General features: G+C 39.0%; 1 long non-coding RNA gene across 1 annotated transcript in view; it reads left to right on the forward strand.

Moving 5' to 3' along the window:
* The window catches only part of LOC140699192 (uncharacterized), a 78,409-nt gene extending 56,090 nt beyond the window's left edge, over nt 1-22,319 (forward strand). Inside the window, exons 4-5 of the long non-coding RNA XR_012077202.1 lie at nt 14,727-14,937; nt 21,335-22,319. This is a non-coding gene — a long non-coding RNA (uncharacterized lncRNA). The remainder of the gene's footprint in view (nt 1-14,726; nt 14,938-21,334) is intronic.
* Nucleotides 22,320-26,067: the final 3,748 nt, after the last annotated feature.

Raw genomic sequence — 26,067 nt, forward strand, 5'->3', positions numbered from 1 at the left:
CTTATATTTAATATAAAATAAATTATAGGGCTCTAATATACAGCATAAGGAACATAGTCAATAATACTGTAATAACTTTGTATGGCCACAGATAGTTACTAGATTTACTGCGGTAATAATTTCATAATGTATATAAATGTCCAATCAATATGTTGTACACCTGAAACTAACACAATGTTGTATGTCAAATATATTTTTAATTTCTTAAAAAAGGTATTTTCACAATCCCCTAGAAGGTGAAGTCTTGTTCATAGGCTTCCTTTGTCAGTATTTGGATGTTTCCAAAGTATGTCTGGACTTATGTCAATTATTGGGATTAACAGGATTTTCTAATTCTGACATATGTTTTAGTTGTTTTAAATGCACCATTAACAGTGTGACACTCTGCACAAGGTCTCTTTCTAATTTCAGCCTGTGAGGTTGAATTAGGGAAAGTGTACCAGGTATCCTCAAAAGGGCACATCCAGCCTTTCAAAGAAAACACAGAACAACTTATTATTGAAGATAAATTCTGAAGTGAAATGTTGTGTTTCCCCCCTCTTTTCAGCAGAAAGTTAGGAGGCATTTTTAAAAATAGGCATTGGTTTAAAGGGATTATTCTGACATCACAGAAAAACAAATTATGTTTAATCATGGATCACAGAGTTTCAAGAGCCTAGCATTTAACTGAACATGCTATTTTGTGGATTTTGCTCATAATTACTGGCTTTTTTTTTTCTGACAGTAAATGCAAGAATTATTGGTTAAAATAGCATAAATTTATAAAGGCATCAAAACATTATGCTTTTGATAGAAAGTTAGATATTCTTGTAACTTTTATCTACACTTATGATTTGAGTTCAACCTGGTATTTATTAGCTTTCTCAAAACATTGTGCTCCAAAACAAAGTATATTGATATTTTTCAGTTCTTTAAAACATTCTATCCTATTTTTATAGGCAGTACAAATATCTCTGGATATTTAACACATTGTTCCAGTAACTTTAAAAGCTTTCTAAATATTATTTTATTGATTCTTCCTATATTCCTATGAAATAAGCAAGGATGGAAAATTTCAGATAATATTAAAGCAACAAAAGATATTTTTAAAAGAAAAAACCTATGAAAAGTCTTTCTCTTTGAAATCATTGGAACTTATCATTATATGAGAGCATTAACTACTCCAAACATTTCTGCTCTGGAATGTTACACATCTTCTGAAGTTCACATTTTAGTATCATCCCAGGCTCTGGGAACATTCTTGCTGTTTCAGGACTTCTCCTAGGGGCTGACATGGCATGAGACTGAGGCCAAATGGTATTCTGGAAACTGGCTCCATCCTTTTTATTAGGCCATGGTTTTTATAGGTTGTTTAAGTGTCATTAATGATGATACACACAATGAATGAGTTATACCCAAATTTGATTAAATGTCAAGCACAGCCCTTTTTTAGGTGGGAAAATATTATTTAATCTTTTAAGATAATCATGAAGATAGAAACAGAAATTTGGTCAGTCATAAGTCAGAGTGATTTTCATTTCCACATTCTGAGGTCCTCATGACTGAGAGTGGAAAATCTACTCATTGAGTCCTAAATAGTCCTTGACCGAAGTCAGAGTCCTATAGTTATGGATTAGAGGTTCCTGTAAGCTCACTCCACTGTTAATACTGAATACAAATGAGTCTTGCTTTTTCCATCCAGTGGGGTTTTAGGACCAAGAACATGTAATTTTAGCAAACTATATAGGGAAAGGGTGAAATATTCTTTTTTACACAAGGGTAGAAATGACTCCTTAATTCTATAACTCATTAAAGAAAGAAGTCAAAGAATTTGCTAGATTTTTGCATCTAAAACATTAATGAGTGTGTCATTCGTATGGTTCACATAATATGTGGTATATTATATAATATTTTGAATCTGCATTTTTTAGACCAGGCATTGAAATTATCTTTTGATTCTATCTCAGTCTATTTTTTTTGAATGAATAGCAAAACTATGTTTTTCAGCCTAGCTGGAATTGAGGAATTGTGCTTACATACCACACATGGTCATCCATATCTGATACCTTTGGAAATCAAATGATACAGTTGGAAATGACTCCCAGGGTGTGCATAGGCCTTCAGGATTTGTCTAGCAATTCACTTGCACAGAAGACCATATCTGGCCATAGTAAATGGATAAGTATTTATTCATATTTTAATGGTCTTCCATGAAGATATTTTAACCACTTTACTATGAAACTGAGGTGTCAGTAATTCTTATAACTCTGCATGACAAATGAAACCATAACTATTATAAGGGAAATAACCTATATATTCTTATAGATATTAAATACTTCACCATTTTGCCATTAGGTTAGCCCCAATTATGAGTCTTTCTTCATGTCTCTTCTTCTATCACTTTTATTTGCTTTCTTATTTCTTCCCTAATCCACTTTAAGTGTTCTGTGATTATATGTTCATTGAAAAAAATTTGAATGCCTACTATCTGCCCAGACATTCTTTGTGGTACTCAGTTAGAGAAGTGAAGAGGAAAATGTATGTGTCTCAGTGGACCATATGTTGTATGTTATCTGAATGACATAATGACAGCAGCAATCCTTTAGAAACACTTATGTAGATCAAATGTGTCCAAAATCTGGAAGAAAAAGAAACTAGTCCAGCTTTAAATATCATTGTTCATGAGCCTGTGTTCTGCGATATATAATGAAAATAATGGATTTCAAAATACATTTCTTTAGGAATGTAGCCAATTTTTTGGTCCTACATTTCACCTAGCCATCAGGACAAAATTCTAAAATTAAATTTATATAGTAAAAAAAACATTCCACTTTAGTACAAATAATAGATGCCAAAAGTTTGGTTCCAACTGGGCTTTCTGCAGTATTGAAGTAGTTTTCTTACAGTAACCTATGTGCTCAAATTACCTTACAGAGGTATATTTATGCTTTTATAAATCCTGTCAAAGTCATTTTTTTTTTGGAGAGGAGGTAATTAAGTTTCTTGATTGATTAATTTAATGGGGGTACTGTGGATTGAACCCAGGACCTCCTACCACTGAGCTATACCCTCCCCCTGTAAAAGTTTTTTTAATGCACCTCATTTTCAAAAACTAAACAATGTCTCCTACAATTTAAGACTGTACCAGATATTTTCATTTCATTAGCTTCTGAAATACAATAGAAACTTCTCTTATTCTTGTAACTAAGCTATTATGTGGTTTTTGGACCACACTCTAAGAGTCTCAGATTTCATCTAACCTTATGGATCCACTGATCCACCCACTTCTGCACTCCCTGTCTTCCCAGTTTTAGTCAAGCCAAGATTTTATGGCCTCCACTTAAACACCTCTTAGGAATGTCCCTCATCTCTGCTCTAAAATAAGCAGTTGAGTCCTACTGCCGTAATGCATTCATTGTTTGTACTGGTGCTAGCTGAGGACCATCCTTGGCAAAACTGAGAATATAATGTTAATGATTAATGTTCTTGGCAATCTGTGAATTTAAGGCAATCCCTATCAAATTACCCAGGACATATTTCATAGAACAGAACAAAGCATATTAAAATGTATATGGAATCACAAAAGACCCACAATTGTCAAACTATTGCTGAAGTAAAAGAATGAGGCTGGAGGAATAACCCTCCCATTTTTCAGACAATACTATAGAGGTACAGTCATCAAAACAGAATGATATTGGTACAAAAACAGCCATATGGATTAATGGAACAGAATAGAGAGCCCAGAAATGAAGCCACAAACTTTTGGTCAATTAATCTTTGACAGAGGAGGCAAGAACATACAATGGAATAAAGACAATCTCTTCAGCAGACGGTGTTGGGAATACTGGACAGCTGCATGTAGATCAATGAAGTTAGAATACTCTCACACCATACACAAAAATAAACTCAAGGTGGCTTAAAGACTTAAACATAAGATAAGACACAATAAAACTCTTAGAAGAAAACATAGGCAAAACATTATCTCTCATATATCTCAGCCATGTTCTCCTATGGCAGTCTACACAAGCAAAAGAAAGAAAAGCAAAAAAAAACAAATGGGACCTAATTAAACTTACAAGCTTTTGCACAGCAAAGGAAAGATAACAAAATGACAACCAACAGAATCGGAGAAAATATTTGCAAAAATGAAACTGACAAAGGCTTGATCTTCAGAATACATAAACAGCCCATACAACTTAATAAGAGAGAAACAAACAACCCAATTCAAACATGGGCAGAAGACCTAAACAAGCAATTCTCCAGTGAAGACATATGAATGACCAATAGGCACATGAAAAAATGCTCAATATCACTAATTATCAGAGAAATGCAAATCAAAACTACAATGAGGTATCACCTCACGCCAATCAGAATGGCCATCATTGAAAAGTTAACAAGTAATAAATGCTTGAGCATGTGTAGTGAAAAGGGAACCCTCGTACACTATTGGTGGGAATGCAGTTTGTTTCAGCCATTGTGGAAAACAGTATGTAGATTCCTCAAAAGACTAAAAATCAACCTATGAAAATATACAACAATCCCACTCCTGTGCATATGTCTAGAAGGAACCCTAATTCAAAAAGACATCTGCACCCAATATTCATAGCAACACTAATTTACAATAGCCAAGACATGGAAGCAGCATAAATGTCCATCAACAGATGACTGGATAAAGTAGTGGTGGTATATTTATACAATAGAATATTATTCAGTCATAAAAAACAACATAATGCCACTTGCAACAATATAGATGTCCCTGAGAGTGTCATTCTAAGTGAAGTAAGCCAGAAAGAGAAAGAAAAATACCATATGATATCACTCATATGGGGAATCTGAAAAAACAAACAAACAAGCAAAGAAACAAACAAATAAACTTAAATCTAAAACAGAAACAGACTCACAGACATAGACTACAAACTTGTGGTTGTCACAGGGGAGGTGAATGGGAAGGGACAGACTGGAAGTTATAGATCTGTCAATACTGACAGGTATATATATAATAGAAAATCAAGATTATACTGTATAGAACAGGGAAATATATATAAGATCTTGTAGTAGCTCATGGTGATAAAGAATATGAAAATGAATGCATATATATAAATGCATTACTGACAAATTTTGCTCTACACCAGAAATTGACACAAGATTGCAAACTGATTACAGCTCTATAAAAAATAAAATAAAATAAAATCACATCCAATAAAATAAAATACTTAGGAATAAATCTGACCAAGGAGATGAAAGACTTACACATAGAAAACTACAAAATATTGATTAAGGACATTAAAGAATACTTAAAAAAATGGAAAGATATCCCATGTTCTTGGATTTGAATAAATATTGCTAATGACCATATTGCCCAAATCAATCTATAAATTTAATGCCATCCCTATTAAATTACCCAGCACATTTTTGACAGAACTGGAACAAATAATCTGACAATTTATATGGAATCACAAAAGACCTAGAATTGTTAAAGAAATACTGAAGAAAAAGAATGAAGCTGGATGAATAAGCATGCCAGACTTCAGGCAATACTACAGAGGTACAGTAATCAAAACAGTGTAGTATTAACACATAAACAGACATACGGATCAATGGAACTGAATAGACAGCCCAGAAATAAAACCACAAACCTACAATCAATTAATCTTTGACAAAGGAGATAAGAATATCCAATGGAGAAATGACCGTCTCTTCACCAAGTGGTGTTGTGAAAACTGGACAGTGACATGTAAATTAAGTTAGAACACTCCCTCACACCATACACAAAAATAAAGTCAAATTGGCTTAAAGACTTAAACAGAAGGCAAGACATGATCAACTTCATAGAAGAAAACATAGGTGAAGCAGTTTCTAACATAAATCTTAGCAATGTTTTACCAGGACAATCCACCAGGCAATAGAAATAAAAGCCAAAAAAACTACAAATGGGACCTGATTAATCTCATACGCTTTTGCATAGCAAAGGAACCATAAGCATAACAAAAAGACAACCTATGGAATGGGAGAAAATATTTGCAAATGATGGGAATGACAAGGGCCCTAACTTCCAGAATATAAGAACAGCACAGACAGCTGAATAACAGAAGAACAAACAATCCAATCTAAAAATGAACCAAAGACCTAAAGAAGCAATTTTCCAATGAAGTAAGCCAAATGGCCAATAGGCAGATGAAAAGTGTTCAATATCCCTAATTGTCAGAATGAAAATCAAAATGAAGCCTATAGTGAGATATAACCTCATAACCTGTCACAATGGTCATCATTAAAAATCCACAAATGATAAATGCCAAAGAGAGTATGGAGAAATAGGGAATGCTCCTACACTGTTGGTAGGAATGCAATTTGGTGTAACCATTATAGAAAACTATGGATATTCCTCCAAAAACTAAAAATAGGCTTAAACATATGATCCAGCAATCCCACTGCTGGGCATATTTCTGAAGGGGATTCTATTTTGAAAAGTTACATGCACCCCAATGTTCACGGCAGCAGAATTTAAAATAGTCAAGGCATTGAAATGACCTAAATGTCCATTGACAGGTGACTGGATAAAGAAATCGTGGTGTATTTATACAATGGAATAATACTTAGGCATAAAATGGATAAAATAATGTCATTTGTAGCACTATGGATGGGCCTTGAGATTGTCATTCTAAATGAAGTAATCCAGAAAGAGAAAAAAAAATGCCACTAATATGTGAAATCTAAATTAAAAAATAAAACGACACAAATGAACTTATTTACAAAACAGCAACAGATTGAGAGACAGAATATCAACTTATGGTTACCGGGGACAAAGGGGATGTGAAGGGACAAACTGGAATCCAGATTTGGAGTCATTAACTACTATATATAAAATAAATAAGTTTCTTCCTTGTAGAACAGTTACTATATTCTATATCTTGTAGAAACCTATAATGAAAAAAAGTATGATATCAACAAAAACCACAAAAAATTCCATACCTAATAGGGAAAATTCAACTATTAAATGCCGAGTTGATATTTATATATGAATATAATAACCATATAGCAGTATTTAGAACAAGAATACTACTATCACAATAGTTGCAGGAAAAGAATAGGACAACATTCAACGTCTAATCATAGTGTAACCCTATACACTGGGAACAGACGGGAACTTCCATAGTTTGATTAACAAAAAGAAAAAGAAAAAGCCTGCAGCTAATAACAGCACAGTTAATGTTAAAAACTTCTAACCCCCTAAGATCCAGGACTGGATAAGAATGCGTTTCTTTCCAGGCTCATGCAGCAGTCCTTGGGTTAGGGCCAGGGAGAGAGAAGGGGACTGATAAAAGGGATGCCTGGAGCGACTTTGGCTGGGAAAGGGCAGGGAGGCGGCCAATCACAGGCACTGCTGACTCTCAGGCGGCACACAGTGCGCACAGGTGACGTCCGATAAGACGCAGCCAATCAGAATCCTGCCTGGCTGGGTGGTGGTGACCTGGGGTCGTAACTGAAAGTGGAGGCTGATGTAGGTCACCTGGAGCTACCATGGTGGCTGGGACCCTCCCGCAGAAGGAAGCGCTGTCACCTGCCCGGTGGCCCTGTCTCCTGGCGTCCTGTCCTGCAGTGCTGCTGGGATCCTCTCACCTGGCCCTGCTTCGGGTGAGTTACCTCCCAGAAGGTCTCTCAGCCTCCCGGCCTTTCTTGTTGTTCGCATTGTCTTCTCACTGGACTGTTGGGTCTTTGTGATCTTCTGACATTGATCGGAAGATGTATTTTTACATTTTCTGTTACCGGGATTTGGGGGGCCCTTGGGCCCTGGGCTTGGCAGCGTTGGGCGCCGGCTGACCTGGGCCGGTGTGCTTCCCAGTGGCAGCTGCGCAGGGAGGCTGAGGCCGGGTCCCCGCTGACCCAGAGCACAGCGCATAGCAACCCGGGCTGGACCCAGCCTGGCTGGGGAGACCACGCGGCCCCCTGGGTTCCAGGGCCCACCTGAGGCATCCAAAGTCAGTGTGCTTTTTGCACGTTTCCTTCAAGAGGTTTCGTACTTTCAGTTATGATGTTTAAGTCTCTAATCCATTTTGTGTTGATTATTGTGTGTGGTGTAAGTAAGGTTCAACTTTCTTGCACGTGTATATCCCCTGCAGCCAATGAAATGTATTGAAGAGAATATTGGTTCCCCGTTGTGCGTTCATGATACCCTTGTCAGAGTTAGGTGACTGCCTATTCTTGGGCATATTTCTGAGCTTTCTGGTCTGTTCTGTGAGTCCCCTTGCCCGTTGTGGTGCTAGTCAAATCGCGTTTTGAGGAAGATGGCTTTGAATACAATCTGAAATCAGGAAATGCGATCTCCCCATCTTTGTTGTTCTTGCTCAGAATTGCTTTAAGGATTTAGGGTCTTTGGTGGTTCTATATACATATATATATTTTTTCTATATAGGATTATTCCATTTGCATACAGACAATTCCCTCCTTTATGATTTGGTTCATTTTATTATTTTTTATTTCTAAAATTCTATAAATTTGACTTCCTAGATTTAATAGAAGTGGTGAGAGTGGACATTGTGCCATCTACTAGAACTTAGAGGGAAAGTATGCAGTTTTTTCTCTTTGTTGGAAATGTTAAATTGGGCTTTCTAAAAGTCCTTAATTTTGTTAAGGTAAATTATCATGTAACTATTTTGTTTAGAATAATTCTTATGAGTTTTTAAAATTGATGTATATTTAATTTAGAATGATGTGTTAGTTTCTGATATACAGCAAAAGGATTCAATTATATATATATACACACTCTCATATCTATGAATATATATATTCTTTTTCAAATCTTTTCCATTATAGGTTATTACAAGATATTTAACATAGTTCCATATGCTATAGAGCAGGCCTTTTTGTTTATATATTTTATTTACAGTAGTGTGTATATATTAATCCCAAAATTCTATTTATTCCCCCCCCACCATTTTTCCCTTTGGTAACCATTATTTTTTTCTGTGTCTGTGAGTTTAGTTCTGGTTTGTAAACAAGTTCACTTTTATCATTTTGTTTTAGATAGCAGTAATCATATCATGAAATAAAATTAGTCTTTCTCTGTCAGACTTATTTCATTTAATATAATAATCTCTACGTCCACTTGTGTTGCTGCAAATAACATAATCTCATTCTTTTTATGCTTGAGTAATATTCCATTGTGTGTGTGTGTGTGTATATATATATATATATACACAATCTTCTTTATCCACTCATCTGTTGATGGACATTTAGGTTGCCTCCATATCCTGGCTATTGTAAAGAGCGATGCTGCGAACACTGGGGTACATATGTCTCTTTGGGTTATAGTTTTACCCAGATACATCCCTAGGAGTGGGTTGCTCAGTCATATATTAACTCTGTTTGCAGTTTTTTCAGAAACCTCTGTACTCATCTCCAAAGTGACTGCACCAATTCACATTACCACCAACAGGATAGGAGGGTCCCCTTTCCTCCACACCCTCTCCATCATTTATTCTTTGTAGACTTTTTAACAATGGCCATTCTGACTGATGTGAGGTGACACCTCATTGTAGTTTTGATATGTATTTCCCTAATAATTAGCGATATTTTGAATCTTTTCATGTGCCTGTTGGCCATCTGTCTGTCTTCTTAGTGAAATGTCTATTTAGGTCTTCTACTCATTTTTTGATTGGGTTGGTTGTTTCCTTTTATATTAAGTTGTATGAGCTGCTCATATATTTTGGATTTAATCCCTTGTCAGCCTCATCATTTGCAAATGTTTTCTTCCACTCTGTCAGTTGTCTTTTCATTTTGTTTATGGTTTCCTTTGCTATGCAAAGCTTTTAGGTTAAATTAGGTCCCATTTGCTTATGTTTGCTTTTATTTCCATTACTCTAGGCACTGCTGGGGAAAAAAAAAGTTATTGCTGTGATTTACGTGCCTATGTTTTCCTCTAGGAATCTTAGAGTATCTTGTCTTATGCTTAGGTCTTTAATCCATTTTGAGTTTATGTTTGTATATGATGTTAAGAGATGCTCTAGTTTCATTTTTTACAAGGAGCTGTCCAGTTTTCCCAGCAGAGCATTTATTAAAGAGACTGTCTTTTCTCCATGATATATTCTTACCTCCTTTGTCACAGGTTAATTGATCAAATGTGTGCACTTATTGCTGGGCTTTCTCTTCCATTCCATTGGTTTCTGTGTCTGTGTGCCATTATCATCCTGTTTGATTGGTGACCATTATTTTTTGAATGTTTTGAGACTTCACCCATGAACTTTCTGGACCTGGGCTTTTCTTGTTGGGAAGTTTTTTTATTCTGATTTCAATCTTCTTCTTTCTTATTGGACTGTTTAGCCTCTCTATTTTTCTTTATTCAGAAAAAAAGGTAGAATGGTAGGATGTATGAGACTAAGAACTTATCCATTTCTTGTAGGTTCTCTAATTTGTTGTTGAATAACTGTTCACTGTTTGAGGCATCTGTTGTAATTTCTCTTTTTTTTTAATTTCTGATTTTAATTATTTGAGACTTTTCACTTTTTCACAGTCTAGCTAAAGTTTTTTCTGTGGTGTTTATTTTCAAAAAAAAAAAAAACCAAAACCTCAATTTTGTTGATTTTTTTGACATTTTGATTTCTCTATTTTCTTTGTTTCTGCTCTAATCTTTACATTTTACTTCCTTCTAACTTCAGGTATATTTTGTTTTCATTTTCTAGTGCCTAAGTGTAAAGCTTGGTCATTTATTTGAGACATTTCTCCTTTTTATAATATAAGAAATTATCCATATAAACATCCTGCTTTTGCTGTATCCCATACCTTTTGGTAAGTAGCGTTTTCATCTTCTTTAGTCTATGGGCATTTTTAAGCTTCCCTTTTGATTTTGTCTTTGACCCTTTGTTGTTCAATGGTGTGTTATTTAGTTTTCATGTTTTGATAATTTTTTATCAGTTTCCTTGCTGCTATCAATTTCTGCTTTGTCTCTGTTGTGGCCAAAATAAATACTTGGAATGGTTTTAAACTTTTTAAAATGGTTAAGTCTTGTTTTGTGACCTGGCATATATTTTATCATGGGGAACATTCTGTGTGTGCTTGATAATAAACACGTGTATTTTTCTGCTATTGGGCAGAATCTTCTGTATATGTTAGTCAGCCTTGTTTGCACTATAGTGTAGTTCAAGTCCACTGTTTCTTTATGAACTTGCTATCTGGTTAAACTATCAAAGACTCAAAGTCAGGCATTGAAGTCTCCTATTACTGTTATAGTGCAGACTGTTTTTCCTTTCTGATTTGTCAGCATTTGTTTTAAATATGTGCTTGCTCTGATATTTGGTGTATGTATATATGTACAGCTGTTTATCTTCCTGTTGAATTATCCATTTATCTTTATGTTATGACATTCTTTTCTTTTAGGGGCAGTTTTTCATGTAAAGCTGATATTTTCTGTTATAAATACATCCACTTCTGTTTTCTCTCAGTTACATATGCATAGGATATAAATTTCCATCGCCTCACTTTTGATCTATTTGTCCCTGAATCTAAAGTGAGTTTCTTGAAGACAGGGTTCAGTTGGCTCTTTTTTTTCCTATCCATTTAGCTGTGCTTTATCTTTCTATTGGGGAGTTTCATTCACTTCCATTTAAAGTAAGTATTTATAGGAAAAGTTTTGAGCTTGCTGTTTTGCTAACTGTTCCCTGTCCTGCATTCTTTATACCTCTTCTCTTTTGCTGTCTTATTTTGTGTTTAATGACTGTTTTTACATGGATAAGTTTTGATTCCTCTATCTTTTTCAGTTGTAAAAATGATGTAGGCAGTTATATTGGAATTACCAAGGTTCCTATATAAAATGTCTTATAACAATGGCTTATTTTAAGCTGGTAACATCTGAACGTCACTTGCATAAAGTAATGATAAAATTTACCTTTTCACCCCTCATATTATATGATATTGCATATATATTTTATACATCTATGTTATATATAATACATTTATATTTATTTTCATGATGTTTCCATTATTCTACATATCAGTGATCTTATATACCAGTTGTCTTTTATTTCCAAATTAACTCATTTACATAATGTGCTTAAACTCCATTCATCTTTTAGCAAATTGAAGAATATCCTTCTTTCTCTTGGATGCATACCGTACAATTGTGCACATTCCACATACTTTTATTTACTCATCTGCTGATAGGCATTTGGGTTTCCCTAATTTGGGCTGTTGCACATAATGCTGTAACATGGGCATGCATACACTTCACCAAAATGCACATTGAATTTCTCATACTCTTTGGGTGTATATATGCAGAAACGGAAATGTTAGATTGTATAATAGATCTGTTCTTAATTTTTTTGCTACAGTCGTACTGTTTTCCAAAGTGTTTAGGCCATTTTACATTCCAAACAACAATTTGTCAGGGTTCTCTTTTCACCACATTCTTGCCCCACCTGTTGTGTCTTCTTGATGATGGATATTCTAACAGGTGTGAGGTCATATCCCATTTTGGCTTTGGTTTGCATTTCTCTGATCAATAGAGATATTGAGCATCTTTTCGTGTGACTTTTGGAGCTCTTTGCAAAAATATCTGTTTATTTATTCTGTCTATTTTTTCATTGAATTGGTGGGTTTGTTCCTTGTTCTTGTTTTTATGTTGTATGAGTTTTTATACATTTTGGATATTAACCTCTGCTTGAATACACATTTCCAAAATTTTCTCAAATTCTGTAGATTATCTTTTTTGAATTTTTACTTGTTCTTTTGTGGTGCAAAACCTTTTGAGTTTGATGTGGTCCCGTGTGTTGATTTTTGCTTTTGCTGTTTGTGTTTTTGTCATTATGTCAAGACAAATCCTTGCAAAAAGCAATATCATTGCGGTTCTTTAGGATGTGTTCAAGGAGTTTTATGATACCAGTGTTTAATCCATTCTGAGTTAATTGTTTGTGAATGGTGTGGGACAGGCGTTCAATATTTTTATTGCATGCATTTGTGTAGTTTCCCCTGCACCTTTGTTGAAGTGACTATCTTGCCTCATTGGGTGTTCTGGGTTTTCTTGTCTAATATTAGTTGACCATATGTAGCCGGATTTAACTCTGGCATCTCCTATTCCATTTGTCCATGTGACTGTTTTTTTGACAGAACCATATTGTTTTTAGTAGTTTGGGTTTGTAGTATAGTTTGAAGTCAGGAAGCATGATACTTCCATGCTTTCTTTTCTTCTAAGCATTGCTTTGGCTGTTCAGGGACTTTCGCATTTACACACAAACTTTAAAACTCTTTCCACTATTTCTGTAATGATTGCCTTTTCTATGTTGCTTTGGATTGCAGTGAATTTGTAGTTAGCTTTGGGTAGTATGGCCATTTTAATAGTATTAATTCTCCAGATCTACATACATAAAGGGTGTTGTTGTTTTATTTTTTACTTTTTTTTTGTATGTCTTTCAGAAAGTTTGCAGTTTTTGTTGTACAGATCTTTCACTTCTTTGATTAAATTTACCCCTATGATATTTAATCTCTTAAAGTAATCTATCTACTCATTACTGGTTTTGTTTGATTGTTTTGCTTTCTTTTCATTTGCTATACTGAATGAGATCATTTCCTTTATTTCTTTTTCAGCTGCTGCATCATTAATATGAAACAATACATTTGGTCTCTGTATTTTGATGTTTGTATCAAGCCGCTTTTTTGAAATCGTTAGGTAATTCCAATAGTGCTTTATTTAGCTCATTGTGATGTAACATCATATCAGCAAATAGTGATGATTTTATTTCTTTGTTTCTGACTTGGATGCCTTTTATTTCTTTGTCTTGCTTAATTACTCTGGCTAGGACTTTCAGTACTATATCTACTGATTAGAAGTGATGAAAATAGGCATCCTTTTTTTTTTTTTTCATGTTATTCGAGGACCCACTTTCAATTTTTCTTCACTGAGTATATTGCCAGCTCTGTGTTTGATATATATTCCCTTTATGATGTTGAGGTATCCTTAATTTGTTAAGGGTCTTTATTGTGAAAGGCTGTTGCATTTTGTCAAATGCTTTTTCTGCATCAACTGAGATGGTTTCTTTAACTCTTCAGTTATTGATACAATATTTTACATTTATTGATTTGCATATGTTGAACCATCTCTGGTTCGCAGGGTGAAATCTCACTTGGATAATGTGTACAATCCTATTAAGATGTACTTGAATTTGATTTTCTACTATTTTGTTAAGAAATTTTGTATCTACATTCATCAGTGATACTGGTCTATAGTTTACTTGTGGTACCCCTATTTATTTACTTTTGGTATTCAAGTAATTCTTACTTTGTAGAATTAGTTTCGATGTGTTCCTTGTCCCTTGATATTTTTGAGGAATTTGAGAAGAATGTGTATTAATTCTTCTTTAAATGTTTGGAAGAATTCTCCAGTGAAGCCGTCTGATACTGGGATTTTGTGTTTTGGTAATGAGTATTTCCCCCCACCTTTTTTCCCCAAAGTTTTACTGTAGCATACGTTTCTGGCTTCTCTTACTAGAAGTGATTTGTTACTAAGAGTGGGAACATGTAAAAAAAAAAAAAAGCTCATGGAGGGAAACATAAGTGGGTGCTATCCAGTAGTAGGAAGATGTGTGTTTGGGGCTTGGGTTTTGGATGTGCCCATATACCAATAGGTAAATCCTAGTTTGGGGATGTGGTCCCAGAAGCCAATGGGATGACTTTGGGATCATCCAAGGGTGAACAGGAGGGTATTCATTCAGTTTTCTTTGTCTTCCTTCTTCCCTTTTGTTCCTCTCCTAATGTGGCTGCAGTCTCTCCTATGGAGAGAAGCAGATTCTTCCAGCTGCAACATGCACAGCTGACCACTGACTCAGCAGCTTCCCCTTCCACCTGCTTTCCCGGAAAGGCTGAGCTGTCCCAATGCCTCCTGCTGCTTCCACTTGTGCTGCTGCCCCCGTCACTGCCACACCCCTTCTCTCCAGTACATGCTGAGATGCCATCCAACTCTTTGAAGATCTGTAGGTGAGTGGCTCCCTTGTATGCTGTGTGGAGGCACTTTTTTTGGTTATGGATGTCCCATGATTTTTATATCATAGGAGAAAGAACAAAATGTACAAATCTCACTGCTGTGATGCTTATGTAACTTTTCTGTTTGGTCTATTAAAAGTATCTTCTTTCTACATTTGAACTTCTCACTTTGCTTATGCATTGATCTCATGATTCTGATGAACATCTTTATGACCATTATGTTGAACTCTCTTTTGGGTAAATCAGTTATCACCATTTTTATTAGAATTTGGTTCTGAAGATTGACTGTATGCTTTTCTTTGGGCCATATTTCCTTGTTTCTTCATTTTCCATAAGTGTCTGTTTTGGTTTCTGTACATTTGACAAATAACCACCTCTCAAATGTTCACAGACTGGCCTCGTATGGCAGATAAATCTCACTAATCAGCTAGGCCATAAATTTTGTTTTCCTCAAAGCTTTGTGCTTGTTCAAATGGCCACCTATGTTCATAGTGTGCACAGGGTACTAGGTTGTGCTAAGTCCTGTAAGTATCCTTAGCAAACGAGATAGAAACCTCTCTGCTCAATAGCTGCCAGAAAAGTTGATGTCCTGTGTGTCGTCCATCATCTCTTCTCCTCATCCTTAATTACAGGGAACTGGAATTTTTCTCCTATACATTCTACAATAAACTGGGGGCAGGACCTATGGAAAATGCCTGCACATTTGTCAAACCACATACTCTTTCAAGATGTTTCTTTGCGCTTGGTTGCTGCCAGGAATCTGGAGGCTGCTGGGTTCTGTGGGCTCTCAGAGGTGGGTGGGGCAGCTGCAGGCTGGAGTCTATCTGTGGAGCTCAGTGGGGAAGGAACTGCCTTACGTATTCACCTGTGCATGAAAGTTATCAGGGGGCTGGGGGTTGTCTTATTCATCATTTCCAGAGAGAGACAAACTAGGAGAGACCCCTTTGTTCAGTAGCTGGAAACGCTGCTGCCGCAGTGGTGAAGGGAAGCATCTTCCCTGAAAGGGCTATGATCTTGCAGTCACTTCAGACATGAGCCGGGGAAGGGAGTCACAGGAGAGGGCATGAGGCTGATAGAGACCGCTGAGTTGTTCTCTGTACACGCTGAGCAGCCTAGTGAGTGCAGGGCTTCATGAGCTCACAGTGAAAAAAATAGCTAAGTTAGAAGTCAGACCCTCAGGTGGCAGCCAAAACAAGCAGAGTAACATATAGTTCTCCTCCTCCTAGGGAAAAACTCAAAGCCTGATCCTGCTCTGTACACACACACATGCACACGTGCATGCACACACACACACTGGAGGAAGGATTAACATGAAGTGCTCCCATGTGCATGGTCATTTGATGTCTGACTTTCAGGCAGCATTTCTAAACATTGGACTTACATGTGTAGTCTACACCCTGCACTGGAGAAAATGGGAGCTGTGTTTTTGCCCGCTTCCTCTGTTCTCAGATAGGAGAAATAACCCCTGAAGGACCTTGTGCACCTGTTTTAAATCACCGCTTTATTACCTGTGGTCCCTGGGTGACTCATGAATATTCAGCCCTCTGACCAACAAGAGCAAGGTGATCTAGGGACCTCAGAAGGCACCTATAAATGTTAGTGCCCTTGATGTCTTGTCCAAATCCTGTGTTTCTTAGAATGAAGATAAGAGCCAGGGTTTACATCCTGAATGCAAGGGCCACTGCTGGGCCTTGGGTTTATGGCCCTCGTGTATGTTGTCTTTTCCTAACATGTCAGTATTTTGCCCGTCATCCAGTGTGTAGGAGAACCAACCCATTTTTACATTCCTCTCACAGGAAATTGATTCTTGTATCGCTGTTTATTTAGTGCATCATGGGAGGAGGGAGTCAGGAGCCTCCAGTTCTGCTTTTGCCTTGATGTCCAAATTGAATACTTTAAAATAGTTATATATTGAATTTTATCAAAAAATAATAATTAAAAAAACCTTAAAACCACTTTTGCCAGTAATGGACTTGAGCTTATTGCCTCTAAATGTAGCAAAACCCCAGAAACAGTAAATTAGCAGCGAAGAGTAAAATTAAGAAGACAGAGTCAACCAGTTGCTTTTTGTACTTTGGACTCACCTCGGAGAACCAAAAAGTTACCCATCTGGGCTTCAGCCCTGCTCGTGGGGCACTCTCTTGTCATCAAGACTTCCCTGATCCCGGGAGATGAGTCAATGGGCAGTGTTTTTTCTTGAGGAAAACACAATAAAAACAAAAGTAACATACTGACTTTTATGTTAAGTAAGACTAACAACATGATACATTGTAACAGCTAAGAAGGAAAAATACCAAGCATTGGGAATGGTATGGAGCAATTTGAGTTTTTATATTGGTGATGGGATGTTTAATGGTACAAATATGTTGGAAAAAATCAATTTAAGCACACAAACTCCGCATCAACAAGCAACTCTGCCCCCAGGATTTTGCTCAAGGAAAAAGTAGGTAAACAAAAAATGTGTCCATAGATATTTATAGTAGATATTTTTTCATTCCCTCCAAAACTGGAGACAGACTAAATATCCTATGATGGGAGAATACATAGATGTTGTACAGCCATATAAAGTTTTAAACAGGAATACACATGATTAATATGTTCACAGCTTTATAATACAACAAAATGGTAAAATCTCATTGAAATCATGCTGAGAGCAATGGTGAGGTAGCCGGATATGCTGTCCTGTTGAAAATAAGAGCCTTCATTACAGATTGTAAACTGAATCCTCACCTCACCTTTCCGTGATCAGCTTCCAGGATCCTGGCAGACTCTCTCGATCCTGCCACAGAAGGTCACAGACCACTTGCTGAGACACGTGGAGCCATCCAATGCACAGACTCACAGTTCCGTGTGTGGCCCATGCGTAACGCAGGGAGGAACACTGAGAGATGCAGGCCATTATCCAGGCACACGGAAGTCATGTGCAGCTAATTTCTACCCATCTCATAAACATGTGAGTGCAGGGTAGGACTGTGTGATATGAGAGCATGTCTTCTAGCATGATAAATGGAGGAAAAAACTACATTGAAGGAAGGTAACAAAGGAACAGAAGATAATGAAAAGATCATAGGAAAACATGAAATAAATGATCTGTTAATATATCTCAAGCAAATAGAGAAGGTATTTTATAGAATGACACTGTTGTTTACATACAAAACTCTATATATTACATATATATGTGTATATATTCATGTACAGATATATATACACATAATATGTATATGAATAAGGTTGCCCAAATTACCCAGAAATTTCCACCAACAGGCTTGTTACACTCAGTTGAGCTCTCCATCCCTGCATTGAAAGAAATCTCCTGGCCTATTACGAGAATTTGAACAGAACAATCTGGATTTACGATCCATAAAAGGATTCCCCAAATGCACTCTCAGTACATGTATCATTTTCAGTTACCCCCATCAACATAATCACAAATGCTTCTAATGTCAACTTTACTTTTCAAGATAGTTTAGAAAACCTCTCACCACTTCTATTTCCATCGGCTCCCACTGGATACATGAGTTCAGAATTCACAAGCAGAGTATTCATCACACAGCCCTGTGAATATCAGCCCTTTCTTGCTTAGTTAGGAATGAGTGAACTTTCTTGTATCTCAGTTTCCACCAGGGTGTTTTGAGGCCACAGCAGATACTGCCTCGTTTTGTCCTCATGAGGATGGAGTGGGATAATGCAAATAATGAGCATGTTTTTAATCTGTTCTCACTGCAAGGCTAGGCAGTTTCTGGCTAAGTGCTAGGCAGCTGTGGTGGACTCCTGTGGCTTGCAAGGGCTCTGACATTCTGGCTAAAGAGCACTGAACCCCAGCTTAAAAGTGGGAGGTGATGGTGTCAATGGTTCATAGGATGATTGTGCCTGAATTCATGCTTCTGAAGCACAAGGGTAGTTAGGATCTCTTAGGATCTGAAGTTCACTTGATAGAGAGGGGGACAGTGTACCTGGAGGCAGATCCCAGAGTTCAAAAGCAAATCACAGGCTGAGCCTCCAACTCAAAAACAGGTTGGCCTCATTTTACAAGAGCCAAAGACAAGAGAAGCACCCTGTGTACCATGACACTTGTGTGACGGTTCCAGCCATGTTCCTCATTTCTCTTCAGAGCCCTGTGACTACGTGAGGTGTCCCATCCCTTGTGGTGAAAAGGGACCAGGTAGGGGATCATGCACAACTCAAGCCCCAACATGTGTACAGACTGAAGAAGACCACCATTGTGCTCATTTCTGTATTTTTGATCCTGGGAAACCTAAGTTGACCTGTGAACACAAAAAGGCCCATGGAGTTTATCCAGTGAACCAACCCAGTACTTGGACTCCATCTCTGCTAAAGTAACTTCACTCCCCAATGACCCTTCACATTTATAGCTGCCTCTCTGGTTACACTGTAACCCCAAGACCCTTGAATCGCTCTTATAACATCTTATTTCTACTCTGCTGTCATGGAACCTTGTCAAAAGTCTCCATCCAAGCTCTCACATTTCCATTTACCTTCCAATACACCCCTCTGAATTCATCCGCATTTCACTAGAAGACACTGGTTCTGATCCTGATACTCAAATAAGAATTCTGTCTTCATCACCACTCCTCTCTTCCTTCAAAACCACAACCATCATCCGTCACGTGTTCTCTGCCTGCAGGGCCCCTGGTTAATTGGATTCCATCTCTCCATCTCTACTTCTTTGCTTCCACTGGGTCCAGTCATCTCTGTCCTCAGCCTCAAATCACTGTTACGTTCTCACACCTGGTTTATCCTCTTTCCAGAGTGGCAGCCAAAGCCCATTTTACTTGAAATCAAGCTGTTTATTGTGGTGACAGTTCCCTCCATCTTCTGATGCCTGGTGGCATTTACCCCCATTTCTGCCATTCCCTCACTGCATTCTGGCCAGCCTTGATTTTGACAGCTCTTCACGCACAGCATGGTCAGTACTGTATCTACTGTTTGTGCCTTCATCCCACAGGGCGTCTCTCCAGGTGTCTGCCGTGCTGAGGTGTCCCCTCCTCAGAGGGGCCTTCAAGCCCCACTTCTGCCAAGACCACCAGCCCCTACTCCACCGCTGCCTCTTTCCCTGTTTCTATTTCTTACACAACTTATACCATCCTCACAGGCAATATCTTCTCTTTAATTTTCCTCTATAGAATCTTTCTTTCCTCCCTTCAGTGTCAGCACCACAAAGAAATGGACATAGTTTTTAGTTTTAATTAATCTTCCCCAGCCCAAGCACCATACATTTATCAATTTGAGGAAATGTGACATATCTTATGATGCTACCTCTGTCATTTATTCATGTGATTCCTTCCACTTACAAAAGTATTGTGTCTCCTTCACTTCTGACGTGGTAAAAACCAATTTGTGCTCATTGCCTTATAAGAGTGCATGATGTGTAAATAAAGATGGTAATTGTGGGCCTCAGACTAAATTTTGTATGAAAAAAACCTCCCTGCCCTAGTTTTCCACCAAAGTTTGTGTGCAGGATGGTGAATGAGAGGGGACGGGCAGGGATGTCATGATTTTTACAAATTGTCCAATTGAATTTCTTCTTGATCAGAAATGTATGCTGCAGGTTTCTTGCAAGGAGAGAAAGGAAACAATGTCACATAATTTCACAAATTTATTTTTAATATGGATATTGTTACAGCAGAATATAAAACTTAAATAATAAAAGTTTCTTCTAAGAGTACAATTTAACTTCATCTTAAAGAATCTTTATTTGTTTTTAAATTACACATACTCAGGTGAAAAAAAGGCTCTTTGACTTAAACTTATGGCTTCAGAATTAAATTGTAGAAATAAATGCTATGGCCATCTAAAAGTTTGTATTGACAAGTTGCATACAATTTCAAATTATAATGTAACATTTGTGCACAGAATAACTCTATGTGTACTTCACTTACATGGCTGGTATATAATAGTTACCCAAACTGTCTTGAGAAATGAGGCTTAATGTAGATTCCAGCTAAGTAGAAGATCAGTCTCAGTTACAACATTTCTTTCACAACAAATAAGAGATAATCCACTCATTTGCTGAATATAGAGAAAGCCCCATGCTTCGTGCTGTGTTCTGGGAATTCCACTATATTGTAGATGAGAGATGTTGACCATGAAGGAGTTCACTGCTGTGCTCACTTTTAAAGTTGGAGGGACTCTGGTCCAAAGGAGGGGACTGCCCTCCATCCACTGGCCTCCTTGCAGCACAGGTGGAGATCTGACCGGGTGAGTGAATGCAGCCCGGCAGCTTGGGAGGCCTGAGTGGAAGGGAGGGCACAGCATGACTTTAATAAGAGGGCCCACTCCTGGGAAAGGGACCAGCAGGACCTGGTGCTCAGTCCCCTGGCTGGTTTCTAACAGCCCCTTGTGATGTGCTGATTCTCGTGACCTCCTCCAGGAACGTGCACCCTTTCAGCATCTCCACCACCTCTGCTTGAATAGACTGCAAGGATCTCTCTTTCCTCAGTTCTTCGATGAGAAAACTGATTCCTTCCTCGAACTCAGGTTGACTGTCATCAAGTGTCTCTAAGCGTTAGCGATGCTAGGTACGTTTACTGGCTCCTTCTCTAGCCCGGCGTTCTTTAAAGTCACCTCCATGCTGGGACACTCCTGTTTAGCCACATACAGCTGGTCGATGAGGTGGCAATTCTCTTCGATCTCGGCAGCCAGTGTTTCAGCCCGCTGTTTTCATAGCTTTGATAAAGGTGACTCCTAACACACTGAATAAGTCTGCAGGTAAATAAGACACCACCAATGAGGTGAAGACAGGGAGACTCAACACTGCCTCTCACTAGAGGCCATCAGGGAGCAGCGACACCAGGACCATGCTTAGCTCCCTGAGGATCAGCCCAAAACCAAGCTCCACAGAAGACAGCAGCCCCTCCATGGCACTGACCCACCCAGGCCTCTGCCCAGTTACTGTGGATCCAACAGCCACAACAAGCCCCGGGGACACCCCAACATTCCACCTGGAACCCAGCCAGCAACTGACATCCCAGATTGGTCAGTTACCAGTGTGTGGGGGAGGGGCTGTGCCAGAGGGGAGGGTTGTAACCAAAGTGTCCTTCTCTCCATTACTGTCCAATGGTAATTTTTCTTAACTCTTTCTTCAGTGTTTAGATCTATATACAGTAAAAAATAGTGAAATGTATCGATGTTAAGTTTTAGATTTCACAAATCTTTCATTTTCCGAACCCTCAACAGAATATACACCCTCTGTCACATTTCAATTGAAGTACACACACTCTCGTGTCATGCATCCGTCAGTTTGATGATGGCTGAACTTCACCAAAATGAAAAAATCTCAATGTATACCTCGATGTCTGTATCATTTGCTCTAACGTTTTTAGAGCTACATATTTGTATTTGAATATGCCATTCATTCTGTTTGTAGGGCTGAGTAATGTGACCTTGTGAGATTGTATCACAAAATATTTACCCATTCTCTTAATAATAGACATTTGGTTTAGTTCAAGCGTGGGTCATTATGAATAAATATTTTTGTGTATATATGTATGCATCTTTTTTCTAAATATCTGTTTTTATTTACAATGTGAGATGAGTACCTGGGAGCAGCTCTGCTGGGTAGATACGTGCTAAGTGCTCCTTCATTTTGAAGGAGATTTCCTGAGGTATATTTAACATGCCATAAATTCACTCATTTAAGCACAAAATTGTTTGGCTTTTGTGTGTGTAAATGTGCAGAGTTGTGTCTCCCTCACAATCCCATTTTAGAACAATCCTATCCCAGGAAAAATTTTCTCAATCCATACTTTTCTTTATTGGCTTCATTTGACACAGTCAGTCTCTCTCCCTCTTTGAAAGGCTTCCATGATATAGATTCCAGTTCAATACATTCTACCATTTTAATAATTTTTTGTTGTTGTTTTCTGGGATTTTTATTTTAAGAACTCAGTGGTCTTTCCTTCTGTGACTCCGCTGATGGTTTCTACTTTTCTTTCAAACACTTTAGCGTTAGTTTGACGCAGGAATTAGGTCTTGATCCAGTTTTCTTTCCCAGCCACTCATCTCCTTGCTGACCTCATCCAGACTTGTGGCATCCATGATGTCTAGACTGTCATGATTTGAAATTCACTCCTTCGTTCCAAACCTTCCCATACATTCTAGATTTATGCCCACCCAGCTGTCTCCATACCATCTGCAGATGGACATCTGACAAGCCAAAAACAGATTAACCATCTCCCCTGAACCTGCTCTTCCTCATTCTCCCCATTTTGTGAATGTAACTCCATCCTGACAGGAGCTCAAACCCCAGTTTTGTGGTCTGTCTTGACTTCTCCCCTCCCTCCACCTCATCTCCACCCCATCAGCAAAGCCTTCATGTTCAATTTCAGACTATGTCCCTCATTGGCCTCCCCCTATTCTACCTGAGCAGTGCTGCCACCACCTCTTGACAGGATGGCAGTGGCTGCCACTAACCACGCTCCTTCCCGGGCCCTCACTCCTGTAGGCTGTTCTTCACCCAGCATCAGAGGATCCAGTCAGGTCACTGCTCAGCTCCTTCTGCCCACAGCTTTCCATTCCTCACAGATGAAGCCAACATGCACACAGCACCCATGAGTCCTACATCATCTGTCAGGTGGTTACCTCTACAGCCTGGCCAGGCCGCACTCTGCTGCAGCCTCACAGGCCTCCTTGCTGCTCCTTGATTGTGACGGGGTGCTCCTGCCCCAGGGCCTGGCATTAGCTCTTCCCTCTGCCTTGAATCCTCCCTGGACACACACGTGGTGGTCTCCCTCCTTCCTTCAGGTCTCAGCTCAAATGCCTGCTTGTCTGTAAGATCTCCCCAGGTCCCTTGTAGTGATCATGCAGTAGGAACACTGATGACTGCCCCATACGTCACCATCTGTCCCACCTCCCTGCCTCATTTCCCTTCAAGGTTTTCTTACCATTTCCATGTAAATTACAGGCTTGTGAACTGTCTAATTATTAACTGAATTGGAAGTCTCACTGGGGCAGGTTTTTTTAAACTGCTTTGTTACTGCTTTATATTGAATGTCTTATTCATTACATAATAAATACAGTATGAATGCAAATGAAAGGAGGTCTGAATTGCATGGGAATCAAATATATATTTCATTTACTTTAATGGATTTCTCACGTTTTCCAAATCTGCATGTGGACACATATGCCAGTAGAGTTCAGGCACTCTGCAGTCCACTGATGTAAAGTTAATTTCTTCAAGATCTTCTTGGGAAGTAACTGTAGGGTCTGGAAAATTTAATGAAAATATTTGAGGAAAATCTAAATGAAATGAATAAATAGTTAATAAAGACTAAACACAATTTTTTAAATAACAATAGAGTTAATAAGCCACTAGCTAACTATTTATATTTAAGTATATAAACTTAATAACATAAAATAATGCTTACTGCAGCACAACAGGCACTAACTATGGGTCAGGAGTTGGAACTAAATTCTCTACAAAACAGAAACAGACTCACAGACACAGAAAACAAACTGATGGTATCCAGGGGGCAAAGGAGGTGGGGAGGATTAAATTGGGAATTTGAACATTGCACCTCTTGAGGAGTGATGGGAATCTCAGCTGTCCTGACCGTGGTGGTGGTTCATGGGTGTGTACATCTATCACAGTTCATCAAATTGTACATGTGAAATATGTGTGATTTACTGCACAGGACTTGTGCCACAACAAAGCTGTTTAAAATATAGAAATAAACTTGAAAAAAAAGAGCTGCAGCTGACGGCGCTGCGGGAGCGGAGGTCCGGTGCTGAGACGGCGCAGGTGGTCGCAGCAGCCCAGGCCTGACGAGAGCTGTGATGTGCGCATGCTCTGTCCCTGGACCTGGAGCTGCCACACATGCTCATCCTACTTGCTGAGCTGGATCAAGAGCTCTGACCTGCGCCTGCCTTTGCACTGGAGCTGGGTTTGGTGCAGGTGGTTGTTCTAGCTCTTGACATTAAACAAGAGATCTTGCTGGAACTTGCGTTGGCTCTGAATCTGAAGCTGGTGTAGGGGGTTGTTCCATGTCTTGAGTTTGCATGGAAGCTGTGGCGTGAGCCCACTCTGGGTCTGGAGGAGCTGATGCTGGCACCTGTTCTGGCCACTGGGAGTGAACGGGAACTGTGGCTGCAGCCTGCCGTGGGTCTGCAGCTGTCAGGGGCACTAGATTTGGAGCTTGTGCTAGCTCCTGAGGTGGTTCTACATCTTGCTCTGGAACTGGTGCTGCAGCTCCAGGACAAGAAACTATCATCAACATGAGTGCCTTTGCCTGTGCCTGCCAAGTACATTCATTCCGGTCAATGAAGTGTGAGGCCAAGGTCCCACCCCTAGGAAGTCTTCCAAGACTGCAGTCCATGGGAACAGTGATCTGAGCCTGCTCACTGCTCCTGACCCCACCCCAGCCTCTGGAGGCTCAAGAACAGCCCTGTATCCCCGACACATGCCCACAGCACCCACCCTGTCTACCTCACCCTCAGTTTCTGCCCCAGGAAGTTCAATTGGCTCCATCAGTGCCAGGAGAGGGTGGACATGGTGCTCCAGATCCAAGTCAGAAATACTGAGGCCTGTAGGCCATGTAGGCCAATCGGCATGTACTTGCAGGGAAATTAGGGAGCTGGTGAAAATCCACAGTGAACTGGGATGGCCAGGTGTCAGGATGGAGTAGATGGTATTGCTGTAGACATGTTGGCAGCAGAGTCAGAGGCCTGACTTTTCTTTCCTTACTAACCTTCTAGGACCTGTGGGGCACCAGGACTCAGGTGCTTCCTGCTCCTGATCATTCAGAAGCCACACCTTCCTTTTCCACCTCTCACCTGGCAGTCCTGGCAGAGGCAAGCCTGGTCACCAAGGAGGTGATGGCAAAAAGCCCCCATTGACCCATTGATGGGAGCCTTTGATCAGTGGAGTGAGGGCCTCACCCCTTCTTCAGGGAAGCCTGGCACACTGCTGTCTGTCTCCCTGATCTGCTTCCCCCTGGAGTGTCACCTGTGGTGTCTGCTCTGTTACTGGGTCTCACTGGGACCCTGGAGGTGCTCCATGAAGATCTGATGGTCCAGGGAACAAATGGTCTCTTTCTCCTGCCCAGGCTCCCAGGTCCTACCTGAACACCTGCAACACTTACTCCTGTGTCTGCATGTTGTTGACCC

Source organism: Vicugna pacos, chromosome 11 (genome assembly GCF_048564905.1).
Source record: "Vicugna pacos chromosome 11, VicPac4, whole genome shotgun sequence".
In the NCBI taxonomy this organism is placed as follows: Eukaryota; Metazoa; Chordata; class Mammalia; order Artiodactyla; family Camelidae; genus Vicugna; species Vicugna pacos.